This window comes from Rhinoraja longicauda, chromosome 20 (assembly GCF_053455715.1).
Source record: "Rhinoraja longicauda isolate Sanriku21f chromosome 20, sRhiLon1.1, whole genome shotgun sequence".
Taxonomy (NCBI): Eukaryota; Metazoa; Chordata; class Chondrichthyes; order Rajiformes; family Arhynchobatidae; genus Rhinoraja; species Rhinoraja longicauda.
Genome location: NC_135972.1, coordinates 18,023,202 through 18,043,662, shown reverse-complemented (window position 1 = coordinate 18,043,662; position 20,461 = coordinate 18,023,202). Strand labels below are relative to the sequence as shown.

Sequence of the window (20,461 nt, the reverse complement as noted above, 5' to 3'; positions counted from 1 at the left end):
TTTCAAAGCTAAAAAATTGTCAATTCTTGAGTGGCCAAGTCAATCACCCGATCTGAACCCAATTGAGCATGCCTTTTATATGCTGAAGAGAAAACTGAAGGGGACTAGCCCCCAAAACAAGCATAAGCTAAAGATGGCTGCAATACAGGCCTGGCATCACCAGAGAAGACACCTAGCAACTGTTGATGTCCATGAATCGCAGACTTCAAGCAGTCATTGCATGTAAAGGATATGCAACAAAATACTAAACATGACTACTTTCATTTACATGACATTGCTGTGTCCCAAACATTACGGTGCCCTGAAATGAGGGGACCATGCATAAACACTGCTGTAATTTCTACATGGTGAAACCAAAATGTATAAAAATGGCCTTTATTAAAATCTGACAATGTGCACTTTAACCGCATTTGATTTTTTTCTATTACAAATCTCAAATTGTGGAGTACAGAAGCAAATAAATAAATGATGGGTCTTTGTCCCAAACATTATGGAGGGCACTTGGCTTGTAGGTTAATTGGCTTGGTGTATGTATAAATTGTCCTTAGTGTGTGCAGGATAGTGTTAATGTGCGGGGATCGCTGGTCGGTGCGGACTCGATGGGCCGAATGGTCTATTTCCGCGCTGTATCTCTAAACTAAACTAAACTAATACAAGTTTTAGACCGAAACATTCTTCACTTACAAGTCATCTTCTTCCACAGACATGAGTAAGGCAAAACGGCATCCAATAAATCAATTAGAAGCAAGTTCAAACCCTGCGTGAGGAACTTCTCTTCACACAACTATGAATAATACCTGGAATAATTCCCACATAAACAGTATAAGAGCAAAATTATTGAATAGTTATTTGATGTCGGAAATGGTAGGAAGGAATTGTAGACTTCAAAGGAGGAATGTTGGAGTGTTCATTTTTGCAATCAGACAGGAAAAATAGTGGTTTTAAACTTTCATTCAAATAATTAATTCTAACATCCATTTAATCTTTGCTAATTTCCCGCATTTTCCTCACAGAACAGTTCCCATTTGATTATTTAAATTATCTTTTAAAAATAAACAGAGAGTGTTCATGTGGGCACAGACCAGTCCTTTGGCTTGTGTTCACTTGCAGAAGAGAGGAGAAATTAGCCAACAACTCAACAGCAAATTGTAACTAGGCTTTAACAACGCACTTGGCAACTGAGCTTCTATGCAATTTATACCTTTTACTTTTTCCTCTATGAATGTTATAAGTAGCTTAAATGTAATCACAGAAATCCGAGTCAAACCATTAGCAAATTTACTTGGGCAGATGTTTCTCCGGATTATTTAACTACTTTTCAGCACTGCCTTGTAAAGAGCCTGGTTAAAGTGTTGTGACTTCTTCTTGGTTTATAGCCAGCTGTCAGTGGTGTCACCATTCAAGCTTTAAAAAACTCCTCCACAGCCCAATAATAACTCGCTTTTTTTTAAATGGAATTAGCGAAAATAATCTGATCATTGAGTCAAATTTTGGGCTTTGCAATAATTAAGTGTGTATTGACAAGACTCTCAAGTGGATAGATTGCGTGCATTTTTTTTTAAGAAACCCGCCTTACTTGGAGTATCTCATTAAGAAAAGTTAACATGTTCTTTGTTTTTTAAGACTTGCCTCTTTCCCACTAATCAGAATCTAATTTATTCTATCGGCACAGCCTGAAACAATTCATTCGGTTATAATTCCCGTGCCTTTTCTAAAAGGAAAGGGTGTGAATGTGAGTTTGAGCCAATGTCTTGGGCAAGTGAATAAATTCCTCATTAATTATATGACCACTTAACACTGGGTGTCTCAACAAAAAGCTCTGCAATTTCATTGAAAACAAGGACCTTCTGCATTTTTCTGCTCTATGGATATTGCACTAATAAATTATCTTTGATAATGACTTCCCTTGGGAAGCAAAATAAGCCAGATAGTTGTAGGAAGAGGAAATGGGAACTAGGTGTTCACAGATAAATAGTCAATCTCACTGAGGAAGCAGCTTGCTGGCCTTTACATGGTCCACGAAACGAGGCCCAAAAGTCGCAGACAGGCTGTTTTTGATGCAGGATGGGACCCACCTTGAGGTCCCAAGGAAATGAAAACAGCGGCGAACATAATCTTTTCTCCCTTGTGGGAGTTGTCACCATCACTGGCCAGGAGCCAAATAAGTCAAAATGATTTATACCGACAAGCTGTCTCTTTGAATGTGCATTCTAAGACAACTCACTTCATTCATGGTCCAGTGCCATTGACTCTCCCCAACGTTCACACCAACCCTACATCTCTGGTCAGACGCTTGTTTTAACAAAGTACTTATGTATTTTACTCTTCTGTTTGTTGCCCTGACAACATTTTACCTCTGATTAAGCTGCAGTACTCATTGTACTATAACGGGCGGCACGGACTTGGAGGGCCGAAAAGGCCTGTTTCCGGCTGTATATATATGATATGATATGATCTTAGAAAGCTTATAGTACCAAGTATCATTTGGTACTATCAGCTTGTTAAGATATATCATACACCATATCATATCATATCAAATTCTTATGGTACCAAATATCAATATAAACATATTTGACACCTGGTACTATAAGCTGATATATATTATAGTGTGGCGGATCAGGCCACTCCTCGGGTCAGCCCCCTCGTTACGTGACGGACAGGTGAAAGGAGTTAAAAGCCAGACCAAGGGAAGGCGTGGATCATCCCTTGGAGAACTACGCTGTGGGCACCAGCTCACAGCCTAATAAAGAATCTAACAAAACACTGCCTGGCGTCTTGCCTTTTCTCTGGCCTCCGCCAGGCCACTACATTGGTGACCTCGACGGACATCACAAGTAGTGATGTCGAACAATGGACAACCCGGTCCTGCCGCCCTCGCGCAACCCGGTCCTGCCGCCCTCGGCCCTGCCGACCTCGAGGCCGTCTCCCTCAAACTCCCGACCCTGTGGACCGAAGAGCCTGAGGTCTGGTTTCAGCAGGCAGAGGCACAGTTTGCTGTGCGAGGGGTAACCGTCGACTTGACGAAGTACTTTTACGTCGTCGGCGCCCTGGACCAGGCGACAGCAAGGCGAGTAAAGCCCTACCTTAATGAACCCCCCGCGGATGACAAATATAAGGGCCTCAAAGAACTCCTTATCAGGAGGTTCGGCCTCAGCGACGCCGAGAGGGCAACTCGCGTTATGAGCCGGGGGGGCTCGGGGACCGACGGCCGTCGGCCCTTCTGGAGGACATGCTCGCCCTTATGGGCAACCACCCGCCCTGTTTTTTATTCAAGCAGGCCTACCTGCGGCAGCTCCCCGTCGACCTCCGTTCTCAGCTCGCAGAGGACCCCTTCACCGACGAGCAGCGGCTGGGCGAGCGCGCTGACCAAATTTGGATGTCCCGTCGGGAGGACCTGGCAGCCCTAGCCGTCTTTTCCGCGGCGTCGGAAGGCCAACAGCAAGCTGGGGCCGCCGTCGACCCCGACTTCCTGCGGGCGCATTCCATGCTCGTGGATGTCGGGCGGCAGCGCCTGGTGCACTCCAGCACGCTGAGGCCGGTCTCCCCCAACGTCGGACACCTGTCGTCCGTGGATGCGACGTACGCGCGCATCCTGGCGGACTTCCCGGACATTGTGGAAACCCACTTCTCCTCCTCCACTCCCAAGCACGGGGTGCAACATCACATCCCCACCACCGGGCCACCCGTGCACGCCCGAGCGCGGCGTCTCGCTCCAGACAAGCTCCGTCTAGCTCGAGAGGAGTTTCATCAGATGGAGTCAATGGGCATCGTGCGCCCTTCCGATAGCCCGTGGGCGTCACCACTCCACTTGGTCCCCAAGGCGGACGGGGGTTGGCGACCGTGCGGGGACTATCGGCGCTTAAATGACGCGACCGTTCCCGACAGGTACCCGGTTCCGCACATCCAGGACTTTAATGCCCACCTGGCCGGAGCATCCGTGTTCTCCAAGGTGGACCTTGTGCGCGGGTATAATCAAATCCCGGTCCACCCCGATGACATCCCCAAGACTGCCATCATCACCCCGTTCGGCCTATTCGAGTTCCTACGGATGCCGTTCGGGTTGAAGAACGCCGCACAGGCCTTCCAACGGCTTATGGACTGTGTGTGCCGTGGCCTAGAATTCGTCTTTGTCTACTTGGACGACGTACTCGTGGCCAGCCGCTCGAAGCAGGAGCACTGCACCCACCTCCGCCAGCTGTGTAAACGCCTCAGCGAGTACGGTTTGTCCATCAACACTTCCAAGTGCCGTTTTGGGGTGACGGCCATCGATTTCCTCGGCCATCGGGTGACCCCACAAGGGGTGGTACCTCTTCCGGACAGGGTCGAAGCTGTCCGCCGTTTCCCCCGACCGACCACTGTCAAGGGCCTGCAGGAATTCGCTGGGATGGTCTCGTTCTATCACCGCTTCCTGCCGTCGGTAGCCCGAACTATGCGCCCACTCTTCCACCTCATGGCTGGTCGCCGCAAGGAGGTCGAGTGGGACGACGAAGCAGGAGCGGCCTTTGAGCAGGCTAAGGAGGCCCTGGCCAGGGCCACGATGCTCGTCCATCCTAAGGAGGATGCCCCAACCGCCCTGACCGTGGACGCTTCGGAGGTGGCGGTCGGCGCGGTGCTAGAGCAGCACATCGACGGGTGTTGGCGGCCACTCGCCTTCTTTAGCAGGCACCTCAGCGGGGCCCAACGGCATTACAGCGTGTTCGACCGGGAGCTCCTCGCCCTCTACCTCGCGGTACGCCACTTTCGGTACTTCCTAGAAGGGAGACCTTTTACCGCGTTCACCGACCACAAGCCACTCACATTTGCGTTCGCCAAGGTTTCGGATCCGTGGTCTGCGCGGCAACAGAGACAATTGGCTTATGTGTCGGAATATACCACCTCAATTCGGTTCGTGGAGGGAAAAAACAACAGGGTGGCCGACGCCCTGTCTAGACCCGCGATCCACGCCGTCCTACAAATGGCCGGGGGGATCGACTATTCCGCCCTAGCAGCCGCACAGCTGGGGGACGAGGAGATGGCCGCCTATCGTACAGCCGTGTCCGGCCTGCAGCTGGAGGACATTGTCTGTGGCCCCGGGGATACAACACTGTTGTGCGACACCTCCACTGGCCTGCCGCGGCCCATCGTCCCTGTCGTCTGGCGTCGCAGGGTATTCGAGGTGCTCCACGAGCTGTCTCACCCCTCCATTCGGGCGACGGTGGCCCTTGTATCCTCCCGTTTCATGTGGCACGGGCTGCGTAAGCAGGTCGCACACTGGGCACGTACCTGCATCCCGTGCCAAACTTCAAAAATCCAGCGACACGTGCGTGCGCCTCTGCAAGAGTTTCGTGTCCCTCGGCAGCGTTTCGACCACATTCATGTAGACATCGTGGGGCCGCTGCCGCCGTCCCGGGGCATGACCCACCTCTTCACTGTGGTAGATCGCTTCACGCGGTGGCCGGAGGCCATTCCGCTGGCAGACACCTCGACGGCCACCTGCGCGCGGGCCTTGGCGGCGCACTGGATCGCCCGGTTCGGGGTACCACTGGACATTACATCCGACCGGGGGCCACAGTTCACTTCGGAACTGTGGTCGGCCATGGCAAGACTCTTGGGTGTCAGCCTACACCACACTACGGCGTACCATCCACAGTCGAACGGGTTGGTGGAACGCTTTCACCGCCAGCTGAAAGCTGCCTTGAAGGCTCGGCTCACGGGCCCAGACTGGGTGGACGCCCTGCCGTGGGTTTTGCTGGGGATCCGCACCGCACCCAAGGAGGACTTGGCCTCCTCCTCCGCCGAGTTGGTGTACGGGGCCCCCTTGACGGTTCCCGGGGAGTTCATCCCACCAGCGCACGGTCGAGTGGAGCAGCCTTCTGACGCCCTGCAACGTCTTCGGCAGACGGTGGGCAGGCTGGCACCTGTGCCCACATCACGTCATGGGACATTCCAGCCACACGTCCCTGCCGCTCTGGAGGACTGCCAGTTCGTGTTCCTGCGCAGGGACGCACACCGATCACTTCTCCAGCGGCCGTACGAGGGCCCCTTCCGGGTCCTACAACACGGCTCGGCCACATTCGTTCTGGACATGGGGGGTCGCAGAGAGACTGTTTCGATCGCACGGCTGAAGCCGGCACACGTGGACATTGATCGGCCGGTGCCGGTTGCACAGCCCCGCCCGCGCGGTCGCCCCCCGTCCAAGCTACCCCCTCCAGTGTCTGCTACGACCCCTCCACCTGTCGGTCAGTCGCCGGTCCCTGCGCCGGTCATGGTGCACACCCGGGCTGGTCGCCTCGTGCGCCCTCCTGTCCGTTTTGTACCTCCGGTTCTTGGGGGGGGTCCTGTGGCGGATCAGGCCACTCCTCGGGTCAGCCCCCTCGTTACGTGACGGACAGGTGAAAGGAGTTAAAAGCCAGACCAAGGGAAGGCGTGGATCATCCCTTGGAGAACTACGCTGTGGGCACCAGCTCACAGCCTAATAAAGAATCTAACAAAACACTGCCTGGCGTCTTGCCTTTTCTCTGGCCTCCGCCAGGCCACTACAATAGTATTTAAAGCCCCTAACTCTCATCTTTGACTTGCTGGCTGTATTGCAGAGACTGGAGAATAAACTCTTGAAGATGTGCTGCAGCACTGGAAGTGAGAATATAGGTGGACCAGCAAAGGTGGGGAGCACCCTCTCTCCCCCTGCCTTGGTACCCTGGATATGATAACTCGTTGAGCACAAAACATTGCGACTGATTGACTGGTCATTATCATGCTGCAGGTTCTGCGACCTTAGTGTGAGCAAGTTGCCTGCCAGTTTCTCTAATTACAACATTGACTGCACTTCCAAAGTATGTAAATGGCCATAACACACTATGGAACATACTGCGCTTGTGGAAGATGTTATATCAATGCACCATATCTTTTTATTAATTGATACCAGTGAGGGATTACAGTTTTGCTGTGCCCATTAACTACACTGAGCAACTGGAAAAAAAAACCCACACACACACAGACCGAGAGAGTGGTGCACGTGATCGGATAGACGCACAGAGACAGAGGGAGGGAGACGGAGACATATATAGCCAGACAGAGACAGAGAGAGTCAGACTGACAAACATGGGGGGAGAGAGAGACAGACAGAGAGAACAAGACACACGCACAGACAGAGAGAGAGAGACATAGAGAGAGACATGGAGAGAGACACAGACAGACACACAGACAGACAGACAGAGACAGACAGACACACATACATACAGACAGACAGAGACAGACAGACACAGTAGTGCAGCAGTAGAGTTGTTGCCTCACAGCACCAGAGAGCCGGGTTCGATCCTGACTAGGGATGCTGTCTGCACAGAGTTTGTACATTCTACCTGTGACCACGTGGGTTTTCTCCGGGTGCTCCACCTTACCTCCACATTCCAAAGACGTGCAGGTTAAATGACTTCTATAAATTGTCGTTAGTGTGTAGGATAGAACTAGCGTATGGGTGATTGCTGGTCGACACAGACTCGGTGGGATGAAGGGCCTGTTTCCATGCAGTATCTCTAAACTAAGCATGCTCTCTCTCTCTATCTCTCTCTCTCACACACACACACACACACACACACACACACACACACACACACACACAGACACTCGCGCAGACATGCACACAGACAGACACACGCTGACACAGACACACTTCCACCCCCACCCCCCCGAGCTAAGGTGCAGATTTTAATAGACCAAATTTCAGCTCTCAGGTACAGAAATGTATGTCCTTAAATCAAATAAGATTGATTAATTGAGTTAGTTAGTCTATATTGTGCCCTTTATCATCACTGCTCTGGAACATTTTTTGTTAACTTTCAATATAATTTACATATCTCTATTTGTTTGCTTGACTGAGGATATTCCATCTTCTGTGTATTATAGCAACTGGCTGGCACTCTGCAGTGACGTTCTCATATCCCCAGTAATGTAGAATGTGTGAGTTTAACAGTCTCTGCCACTGGTGATCTTCACTGACCTTGATTATTAAGGTCAGGCTCGTGTTATCTAAGTACAGTACACTGTGACAGGCCCTCAAAATGCCTCCTGTTGCTGAAGATTGACATCTGTTGCCTGATGTTTATTCCGATCTTCAGAATTAACACCCACATTTGCAGATTCTTAACAGTCTCAGCTAGTTAATGGTCCATTACAGCTTCCTATCACCAAATATAAGCAAAGTGCCATGTTGGTAATTATACAAAGTAGATTCAGTAAGATATCACACTGTGTTTAATTGCCTCTGTGTCAGTAGGTCGCTTTTCCAAGGTCTAATTCACAGAATTGTGCACCTAATCTGAGTTTTTGGACTGAGGGAGTTTATTACATTCAATATAAGTAAAGCAACTCCAGGAACAACTGACATAGAGATGCGGGAGATTGCAGATGTTGGGAATCTTGAGCAAAAAAGCAAACTGCTGAGGTGCTCAGTGTTTGAGCATCTGTGGAGTGAAATGGACAATTCCCAATTCATGTACAGCCCATACATACAAACAAGCATTTGGAGGCCAGCGTGGTGGATTTGTTCGGCTGCTGCAGGGCTGCAGGCATCTGCTGCTGGGTAGGAACTCTGTTTGTGGCCACATTTCCAACTTGCAAACGGTTTGGATTACGAACAGGTCTCAGGAATGGAACCCTGGTAACCAGGAGGAGGATCTGCAAATGGACCAAGGCATTTTCAATGTAGCTGGGTTGAAGAGGTAGGTTTTGGGAAGAGTTCTACAGAGAAGAGAAAAATGGAGAAACAAGTTTAGGTTGTCTCAGCCTAGCAACCTTCTTCATGACTTTTGTATATTGATCCTGGATTACAACACCATGCTGCCTCTGATTCTGAATCAGACTGCTGTGAATTACAAGCTGGCACTCAGTATTCGTACCTCATCTCTTGTCCTGAGCGCAGTCACCGACCGGCTGATCAAGCTCAGCGTGTAGGCTGTGGTTTTCCTCGGGCAAAAAAATGAATTAGGATTGGAATCCAGCTGTCTGCAACTGAACAACTCCAACCACTGTAATTCACAGCCACCTCTTGCTTTGGATATTTCTGAGTTGCAAGCCAAACATTCCTGTATTCTGGGTGAATTGGAGGGGTACTTGTGAATAAAAGTGCTTGTGTAGAACTGATGTAATTTTCATGTCGGCATTTAATTTCAAAATTATTTTATTATGGCCGTTGGCATTTATAATACCCTATTGTGCCTGTGTTTACATGCAGGAATTTATATTTTCATTTACAAGACAGGAATTTTAAAGCTACAATATCTCTTTGAATTGGTACCAAGAGGGGGGTGTTTCATTTTCCCTGAACTAAAGCCATTACAAAACAGCTCTGCATTTTTATCATAAATCTGCAAAACAATTAATGTCTCCAGATTAATGCAAACAGACTTTATTATTCACATTTTCCTGCAGTTTTTATTTTATTGGTACGTATTTCATGTCAAATCATCTCTTCCATCCAGTATAAGTGTTATTTGGTAGCAGCTGATTACAGTTTTATTTTTTGTATGTATGCAATTTACATTCTTGCATGGGAAACCAAATTTATGAAATAGCGTTACCTGTTGACATACTTTATCAATGATGGGGTTGACTTTCAGAAATGAATTGCAAACATACCCAAGAGTTCTTCCGCTTTGCATTTGTCCTCGGGGAATTTTTTGCTCTATGAATCAGATGCCTTTCATTCAAATACTGCCGAGCCAATAGTGAATGTTGTTTCGATATTCTTTGCTGAGGAGTGAATCGTCAGTTTTGTCCATACACACATGCAAGGGCATGCACACATACACACGCACACACTCTCTCTCTCAGTCATTTGCACTCTTTCCATAAGCAATTTTTTTTTGTTGATAAAGTGTGCCTGAGCATCCTTTTATCAAAAAAGGATGCTCAGGCACACTCTCTCACCCAGCCCTAAGGGTACGTCCCGATGTCCCCGATGTTGGGGGAGTCCAGAACCAGGGGCCACAGTTTAAGAATAAGGGGTAGGCCATTTAGGATTGAGATGAGGATAAACGTTTTCACGCAGAGTTGTGAATCTGTGGAATTCCCTGCCACAGAAGGCAGTCAAGGCCAATTCGCTAGATATTTTCAAGGGGGAGTTAGATTTAGCTCTTAGGGCTAATGGAATCAAGTGATAAGGGGAAAAAGCAGGAACGGGATACTGATTTTGGATGATCAGCCATGATCATATTGAATGGCAGTGCTGGCTCGAAGGGCCAAATGGCCTACTCCTACACCTATTTTCCGTGTTTCTATACAAGTATGCTCTAGATATGCAGATCTAGCAGATATGATATGTGGTTCTCCGCGACCCTAAGTGGTTGCGATCAATCAACTGTTGGAGATATCCTTTCCGCCTGATGAAATTTGACATAGTTTACAGATGTGGGTACAGATATGAATTTGCCACCACAATGAAACACTGATTTTTTTTTGTTGCAAAAACAAATAGCTTGATGATCTCAGCAGGCCAAACAGCAGCATTTGTGGAGGAAACAGGCAGATGACTTTTTAGGGCAGGATTCTTCTTCAACGAGTGCCAAATCAAAACACCGTTTGTCCATTTCTTTCCACGGCTGCTGCCTGACCCGCTGAGTTCCTCCATTAGTTAGTTTCTTGCTCAAGATTCCATCATCTGCAGCTTCTTTTATCTCTGTGTAGGAAGGAACCGCAGATGCTGGTTTACACCAAAGATAGACACAAAAAACTGGATTAACTCAGCGAGTCAGGCAGCATCTGTGGAGAAAAGGAATAGGTGACTTTTCGGGTCACCAAAATGTCATCTATTCCTTTTCTCCAGAGATGCTGCCTCACCCGCTGAGTTACTATTCTACCTCTGGATCCTTTTCAATTGAGTTACAGCAGGCAATGTAGGTCAGAACATCTAAACTGAAAACTCAGTTAGAATGAACAATGGACAACTGTCCTCATTTCATAAAGTGTGCCAGGGTCAGCGAGTGACATTGGAATTGTAGTTGATAGCATTGATTGAGTTAAATTTAATAGAATCATTAATTCGCTTAGGAATTGGATTGTACTTGATTTTATTGGGAATGATTCATAAAAGGCTGGTATGTAGTGGCCAGTAATTAGGAAAGCTAACAAATGGCATTGTTTACACCGAGGTAGAGAAGTTGTGCTTTGGTTATACAGGGGGAAGACCTCATCTGGAAAACCGTACATAGCATTGCTCTCCCTATTTAAGAAAGGACATTAATGAGTTTTTGAGATGATTTACAAGACTGATACCCAAAGTGAATGGGTTGTCTTATGAGGAAAGGTTGTGCAGGCTGGACATGCATCTCCTGGAGTTGAGTGAAGAGAGAGGAACCATATAAGGGGTCTTGATAGGGTGGGTTTGTGGAGGATGTTTTTTCCTATATGGAATCAAGAACTAGGGGTCACTGATGAAAGTAATAATGAGCATCCATTTAAAATAAAGATAAGGCAATTTGTTTTCTCTCTGAATGTTCTTTTGGAACGCTCTTGCTCAGAAATTAGCAAAAGAGAATCCTGAGTCTTCAGACTGAAGAAGCTGGATTAATGAGGACGACAGAAATGCTGAGTTGGATCAAATCAGCCATAATCTTATTAAATGTCAGAGAGAGCTGACAATTCCCAGACTCCATTTGCCACTTCATCTTACTGGGATCTAAGTAAATGAGCCTTTCTTCACAACAGCAGTGCGTCAGTGAGCTCTACGATAGCAACAATTTGTGGAAACGAGTGTTTCATGGTAGGGACATTGAAGCTCAACATGACATGCCCAGAGAGAACATTTTGGATGATTAGCCATGATTGTATTGAATGGCAGTGCTGGCTTGAAGGGCCGAATGGCCTACTCCTGCACCTATTTTCTATGTTTCCACCAATTGCCATGTACCTTGGTCATGTCAGCCTAGAACCTCCTGAGCACACTTGTTGGAGACCCCTTATGATCTTATTCATTGGAAAGGCCCAGCTCGTGTCTCTGGAGAACCTGTGCCAATATACTCCAACTGATGGGCTTGTTTTTGTCTTCTGCCCCAAGGTCCCTGGCCTCATCTCAGTGACTAGCTATGGCCACACAAAGAAACACAATGTGTTCCTTGTTTGACAGAGTGTTCACTACTCAGATGAGGGGACCAAGAGTTTCTATAGTTCACAAATTTGTTGATGATCCAAAACTGGGTGGCATCATTGGTTGTGAGGAGGATGTAGAGAGACTTCAAGCAGTTTTGGATGGGCTGAGTGAATGGGTGAGGACCTCAAAAATATGAAGAAATCTGAAAAAAGTAAGGTTATCCATTAGGATCAAATAAATAGTAAAGGCAGAGTGTTCTATCAAATAGCGAGAGACGGAAAGGCGATGGTATTCAGGAGGACTTGGATGTCTGAATACACAAATCACTGAAGGTTAAGAAGGTATAAAAAGCAATTAGGACAGTAAAGAGAATGTTGTCCTTTGTTGCAAGAACACAAATTTGTAGTGGAAATTCTACAGTGTTCTGATGATCCTCACTTGGAATATTGCGCACAAGTCTAGTCTTTCTGTCCCAGGAGGGATAAACTTGCAATCCAACCAGTGCCACAACGTTCATCATGTTGAGCCCTGGGGATGGGAGGGCATTTCCTATGAGGAAAAAGTAAGAGGTTGAGGTGAATACTCCTCAGAGTTTAGAAGAATTAGGTGTAATCTCATCAAAATTCTTACGAGGCTTGACGGGATAGATGCAGGGACAGCTTTCTCTCTGGCTTGTGTCTCAAACTAGGGATTGTACATCTCAGAACAACATATGAAATAAAGACAGGATAGACGAAGGGATTAAAAATACCATTAGCAAATTTGCAGATGATACTAAGTTGGGGGGTAGTGTGAATTGTGAGGAAGATGCAATAAGGCTGCAGGGTGACTTGGACAGGTTGTGTGAGTGGGCGGATACATGGCAGATGCAGTTTAATGTAGATAAGTGTGAGGTTATTCACTTTGGAAGTAAGAATAGAAAGGCAGATTATTATCTGAATGGTGTCAAGTTAGGAGGAGGGGGAGTTCAACGAGATCTGGGTGTCCTAGTGCATCAGTCAATGAAAGGAAGCATGCAGGTACAGCAGGCAGTGAAGAAAGCCAATGGAATGTTGGCCTTCGTAACAAGAGGAGTTGAGTATAGGAGCAAAGAGGTCCTTCTACAGTTGTACCGGGCCCTGGTGAGACCGCACCTGGAGTACTGTGTGCAGTTTTGGTCTCCAAATTTGAGGAAGGATATTCTTGCTATGGAGGGCGTGCAGCGTAGGTTCACTAGGTTAATTCCCGGAATGGCGGGACTGTCGTATGTTGAAAGGCAGGAGCGATTGGGCTTGTATACACTGGAATTTAGAAGGATGAGGGGGGATCTTATTGAAACATATAAGATAATTAGGGGATTGGACACATTAGAGGCAGATAACATGTTCCCAATGTTGGGGGAGTCCAGAACAAGGGGCCACAGTTTAAGAATAAGGGGTAGGCCATTTAGAACGGAGATGAGGAAGAACTTTTTCAGTCAGAGGGTGGTGAAGGTGTGGAATTCTCTGCCTCAGAAGGCAGTGGAGGCCAGTTCGTTGGATGCTTTCAAGAGAGAGCTGGATAGAGCTCTTAAGGATAGCGGAGTTAGGGGGTATGGGGAGAAGGCAGGAACGGGGTACTGATTGAGAGTGATCAGCCATGATCGCATTGAATGGCGGTGCTGGCTCGAAAGGCTGAATGGCCTACTCCTGCACCTATTGTCTATTGTTTATTGGAACTAAACTATCAACAATTCAAGAATATAAATTAGAGAGGAAGAGCATTTTCTGTAAGCTTACATTTAGCCAAAGGTATTCTCTTCCACATCTGCATTAGTTGGTAGAAATTGTGCCACAAGATGGACATGCCTACCTGTTCTGGTTTTAGACCTGGTGGAACCCATGCATACTCTTCCAAAACACAGCCGGAGTCGTCATCTGACGTTACCTCCACTACACTTTCTTCACTAACCCATATTCTCATAACATCTAAAACATATTGATCCTTGGCTGGAATAAACAGTGACACCGTTTCTGCATCCCTTTAGAGGAGACTTCTGAAGATTATGAAGAAATTTATTTGAGAATTGATAGAAACATAGAAAAATAAGTGCAGGTGTAGGCCCTTCGAGCCAGTACCACCATTCATATGATCATGGCTGATCATCTAAAATCAGTACACCGTTCCTGCTTTTACCCCATATTCCTTGATTCCTTTAGCCCTAAGAGCTAAATCTAACTCTCTCTTGAAAACATTGATGAATTGGCCTCCACTGCCTTCTGTGGCAGAATTCACAACTCTCTGGGTGAAGAGAGTTTTCCTCATCTCAGTCCTAAATGGCCTACCCATTATTCTTAAACTGTGACCCCTGGTTCTGAACTCCCCCATCATCGGAAACATTTTTTCTGCATCTAGCCTGTCCAATTCTTTAAGAATTTTATATGTTTCTATAAGATCCCCTCTCATCCTTCTAAATTCCAGTGAATACAAGCCCAGTCGACCCATTCTTTCATCATATGCCCGTCCCGCCATCCCGGGAATTAACCTGGTGAACCTACTCTGCACTCCCTCAATAGCAATAATGTCCTTCCTCAAATTAGGAGACAAATTGCTCACAATACACCAGGTGCAGTCTCACCAGGACCCTGTACAGTACAGAACTGCAGTAGGACTTCCTTGCTCCTAAACTCAAATCCTCTCTCAATGAAGGCCAACATGCCATTAGCTTTCTTCACTGCCTGCTGTACCAGCATGTTACTTTCATTGACTGATGTACAAGCACACCCAGGTCTCATTGCACCTCCCCTTTCCCAAATCTGACACTATTCAGATAATAATCTGCCTTCCTGTTCTTGCCACCAAAGTGGATAACCTCACATTTATCTACATTATACTGCATCTGCCAAGCATCTGCCCACTCACCCAACCTATCCAAGTCACGCTGCAGCCTCATAGCATCCTCATCGCAGCTCACACTGCCACCCAGCTTTGTGTCATCTGCAAACTTGGAGATGTCACATTTAATTCCCTCATCTAAATCGTTAATATGTATTGTAAATAACTGGGGTCCCAGCACAGAGCCTTGCAAAGTGAAGGAATGGGTGACATTTCATTTCAGAGACCCTTCTTCAGCTAGTGCAAAGTCTGTATTGGTTCAGTACTGAGGTACGGTTGTGGTGAGGTGCAAGATGGTTTAAGAATGGTTGATGGAAAGAAGCTGTTCCTGAACCTGGAGATAACATTTCTCATACTCCTCTATCCTCTTCCTGATGGTAGCAGCAAGAAGAGAGAGTAGATCGTGTGGTGTCATAGAGTCCCTTATAATTCCTCTAATAATAGTCTTAATCTAAAGCTAATTTTTTGACCTTCTTCTTTACTCTAGGTGTCGAATTCTCCATCATTTCTGGGAGATTGTCTCCCTCTTTACTAAAGTACAAAATATTTGTTGAATTCCTCTTCCATTTCCCCATTGCAGCTACATTTTCTCCTGTTTGTCTGTAAAAGACTCATTAATGAGCTCATCTTTTCTTTCCTGAATATCTAAAGAAGTTTTTAGAGTCTTGCTCGGCAAATCCAAGTTGCAACTTTCCATTTCCTTATTGATGCTTGGTCCTCCTTTGCTGAATTCTGAAATGTTACCAGTCCTCTGGCTGAACTCGTTATTGGACAACATTGGAAGCCTTTCTCTTTGATCTAATGCCACCTTTGACTAGATAGCTACGTTTGGAAAACTTTTCCTGTTGACCATCCTCACTTAAAGCACTCAGTCACTGAGTAAATTCAAGGCAGAAATGCAGATTTTTTGGGATATTCTGGGAAAAGAAATATGGGAATGGTGTGTGGAAGTGGTGCTGAGGTGAAAGATCAGCCACGTACTATTGAATGGTAGAATATGTACAAAAGCTAATGGATCTTCTCCTCAGTCTATGTCTTCTTACGATGGTTTCTGGTCAAAGTTATGTAGGTGCAGCTGGCATTGTGTCTGATGCCCAAAATTTGTCATGAACGAGTACAATTTGCTTGGGGTGTATCTCGTGAAATGATCTCCAGCATAATCTAACCCGAGTAAAATCAGCATTGGGTCAAGTGGCACTCGGGAGTCAGGCTCCACACTATTCAGTCTCTAGCTTGTGATTTTTCTTTAGGGACGTCTGTAGAAACGTTCAGTAAATTGTTTCTTTCCTACCCTAGATGTGGTTTTGCACTGTCAGTTCTTAGCTTGTCTGTCAACTGGCAGCCAAAGATGCATCTTAGTGTAGTTTAGTTTAGTTTGGAGATACAGCGTGGAAACAGGCCCTTCGGCCTACTGAGTCCGCGCCAACCAATGCTCCCTGCATACTAACACTATCTATCGTACACACACTAGGGACAATTTACGATTTTTCCAAGCCAATTAGTCTACAAACTTGTACGCCTTTGGAGTGTGGGAGGAAACTGGAGCTCTCAGAGAAAACCCACGCAGGTCACAGGGAGAATGTACAAACTCCATACAGACAACACCCATAGTCTTTGAGGTTAAATCCAGTATAAAGAGTAGTACAAAAATGGAATAGCAAATACTGATGCTGGAACACAGATATACATTATGGTGATAATACATGTTTCAATAAACTTGAAGCTACTTTGTGATGTTTTATTTTGTGAGACAGTGGTGATAAAGCCATGTGCAAGTTTCACAAACTGTATCATTCAGATTTTTAGTTCTAGTTCCTTGAAACACTCCTGGCATTTTGGGCTTTGTTATCGTGGCAAAGGTTTTAACAAGTTTTTCAACAACTAGCAGCCTGGATTTGGTGGTGTTCATGCTGGGACCGGAACAATTGTGTCTCACTGCTCGGCAATATTCCCACAATATAAAAGGGAGTCAGGTGGGGCAGTGGTAGAATGGGAGGACGATGAGTTAGGTTAAAATGTTGCTGTAAAGCAACTAAGTGCATAGTGGCAATGTTCCCACTACTTAAAACAGTTCTGAAACGTAAATGAAGCGTAAACTATAAACTGGCATTGACGGAATATATAGTGCCTGGCCACACAGTTATCAGCACTGGACAAATCCTTTGTGAGAGCTTTCAATCAGGACTGTATGCCTAAGGTAATTACTTGTGTGAAAAACATAAATGTATCCAAAGGCAACAAACAGTGTACTGTTTTATCTATCCATTCCTTTGTTCCGTGCCTGTTCTTATCTCCATGCTTGACAGACTAGGTAGAGTGGCCTCCTTTTATGTCACACGGCTGGTCTGCTCGTTTAACAAACACGTTCACAAGGCACAGGCTCAGCGTGGAAACACGTGAAAAGTGGTTTCCGCGTTAACTTTGTGCAGAGCGTATCCCAATACTAAAAGCTTTTGTGTCTTTAAAGCTGCTGGGAGCGCAGCCAACAAAAGGAGGTTTGTGTCTCTGCAGGTGGCCAGGGGTTGTATAAAGACTTCTCCTCTCTGGCTGCAGCCCACCTGACTGGTAGCACTAGGGGCAAGCAGAGATACGATCCACCGTGCCCACTCCACCATCAATCACGCCGTGTGGCATGTCAACCTTGACTCCATTTAACGTCTTTCTTCCTTATCCCTTGATGTGCTTATTTGTCAGAAAGCCTTTTATTCCATGTGGACCATTCCAGTTGCCTATCATCCACAGACCTTTGGGGGGAAATATATAAACTTCCACTGCCTTTTTGTGAGTCAGGATACTTCCAGATTTTGTTCCTGAATCATTAGGCTCTAATTGTATGGTTACGATCTATTATTCTGGATTACTAAAGGAAACGTGCACTCTGTATTTTCCCTGTTGACTGTTATCTTTTACAAATACCCCACAAAAATCTTCTTAATGAGTGCAAACCATGTTATTCTGGTGATCCATTAGTGAATATCTCAGAATCCCAGGAATCACTGGTGTGACACTAGCTTGTTCTCATCGAGAGGTAGACCTTTCAGAAACAGACCTTTTTGGCCCATTGAGTCCATGCCAACAATTGACACAAATCACACATTATTCCACGCAGCTACACGCTTGTGGACAATTAATTACCAGCCCAGACATCTTTGAGATGCGACCACAGGCTCAAGGAGAAGTTACCAACTCCACCCACACAACCCTGATCAAACACAGATCGAGCCCTGTGTCACGGAAGCTCTGAGGCAGTGTCTCTACCAACTGTGCCGCCTCTGGTCTGCTGAGTCAGTGCAGGCATGTCTGCAAGCATTCATCTCACTTTGCAATATCAGCCCGTGGTTGTGGTGTGAGATTGCTGCTTTGCATTGAATTGCTGCTGGCAGATTGATGCCAAGTAATCAGCTAACAAAGGGCTTTGTGTGCTGTGTCATTGACCAAACAATTCCATTATTGCTGCACTTGTAAACGTCGGAAACCAGAGTTTTGTTGAAGTCGAGTGGAGTTTATTGTCACATGCACAAGGAAGGTGAGGTACAGACAGGCACAGTAAAACATCTTGCTTGCAGCACCATCATAGGCAACAGAAATTTCCCATTTAGGAATTGCTGTGAACACTGCAAAACCATTGACTTTCCTGCTCATTGTGGACCAGCTCTGTTCAGCCTGACCCTCTGAGATATCTTGTATAGGAAAATAACTGCAGATGCTGGTTCAAACTGAAGGTAGACACAAAATGCTGGAGTAACTCAGCGGGTCAGGCAGCATCTCAGGAGAGAAGGAATGGGTGACGTTTCGGGTCGAGACTCTTCTTCAGACTGATGTCAGGGGAGGGGGCGGGACAATGATAGGATGTAGTAGGAGACTGGAAGACAGAGTCTGAAGAAGGGTCTCGACCCAAAACGTCACCTATTCCTTCTCTCCTGAGATGCTGCCTGACCCGCTGAGTTACTCCAGTTGTCTACCTCTGAGATATCTTGGTCACTAACAAGAGCAGTGGTGGAGAGGGTGGAGCATCCATTGTCTCAGCATTGTCTCAGGTGCTCCAAGTGACTGTGGAGCAGCTTTTCTGTTCCCACCCCGAGACAATTGAACAGGTCAAGTCATACAGTGGGGACTGTTACCTGGAACCACCCTGCCTCATTACTGAAAAGAAATCATGATGATTTGTACTTTAAATTCCTAATGAAAGGCTTAGTTTCCATTACATTGTACAATTGAATTGGCATCAAGGTAATATATCAGCTATTAACACCTCTGATTAACTACACAACCCACAGCCAACTTTTTTTTTTAACATAATGATATAACATTAGCTATCTCCACTTGAAGAGGCGATAAAGGAGAGCACAAGAAAGATGATACCTCTTTAGGAAATGAGGTGTAAGAATTCATATGTTAATGACCACTTCAGCATCTGTGGAGACATGTTAAATTATTCTGGCACAATGCTACAGCATGCTGACAGCATTGTTAATTGTGAAGGAAGAGTTTTTGTGAGTGTGGGTGCCTGTGTGAGAGAGAGAGAGAGAGAGAGTGTGTGTGAGAGACTTTGTATGTGAGTGTGTCTGTGTGTCTCTGAATGTGTGTGTATGAATATGATTGTGCATGTGTGTCATTCTTTGTAAGTGTGCCTGTCTGTTTCTGTGATTGAGTCTGCGTTTGTGCGTGTGGGCGACATTCTGTGTGTGTGTACGCGTGTGTGTGTAAAGGCACAAGAGGAAGTTAACTTTAGTTTCTGGAGTCTTTGTCCGCAGACCATCCCATAAACATCCCCCCTCGGTCTCCAGCAAGCACTGTCCCAGAGCAGATAAGGTAAGCAGATGAGGTAAGACACACGGAGCCCAGCCTGGGCAACCTCTTCAACAGGTCGGACAATGTGCCTTTTCCAGCGGTATGTGCGCTGCTGTTGTGTACCTTCTTGCAGACTCGGTGGCGTAGAGTAGGATTGTGCGAGGAGTTTATAAATATGATTACAGGGTGGAATATGCAGCAGAGTCTCTGGGGATTAAGGCCATCCACACCGGCAAACTGCGTTTACTTGGCATGTGGATGTTTGTGTGTGTGTGAGATATAAATCTCCAGTAAAGTGGGGGGAATACCGGCAGCTTGTTTCCTAGAAGAAGGGCTTCAGGGAGAGCGGGGAAGAGTGATCTTGGAATGTAAATAGATGTGACGGGGAGTGGATCCGTTGTGGGAGCGAGGAATGTGTTTGGAGCAGAACAGGGACGGGTGCTGTGACTGCTCGCCTGCTGTGGGTCGGGACCCTCTCTCCCCCTCCCTCTCTCTCCCTCCCTCCCTCCCTCCCTCCCTCCCTCTCTCTCTCTCCCTCCCTCCCTCTCCCCCTCCCTCCCTCTCCCCCTCCCTCCCTCTCCCCCTCCCTCCCTCTCCCCCTCCCTCTCCCCCTCCTTCTCCCCCTCCTTCTCCCCCTCCCTCCCTCCCCCTCCCTCCCTCCCTCTCCCACCCCCCCTCCCTCCCTCTCCCTCCCTCCCTCTCCCTCCCACCCCCCCTCCCTCCCTCTCTCCCACCCCCCCTCCCTCCCTCTCTCCC

General features: G+C 46.8%; 1 protein-coding gene across 2 annotated transcripts in view; it reads left to right on the top strand.

The window, feature by feature from the left end:
* The window catches only part of prickle1b (prickle homolog 1b), a 117,311-nt gene that overhangs the window by 66,888 nt on the left and 29,962 nt on the right, over nucleotides 1–20,461 (top strand). Inside the window, exon 1 of one of the 2 annotated variants that reach the window (XM_078417072.1) lies at nucleotides 19,682–19,726. The exons of the other annotated variant lie outside the window; for it this stretch is intronic. The gene's annotated coding sequence lies outside the window, so the exon portion shown is untranslated. Of the gene's footprint in view, nucleotides 1–19,681; nucleotides 19,727–20,461 lie in introns of those variants that run through there. 2 annotated transcript variants of the gene reach the window in all.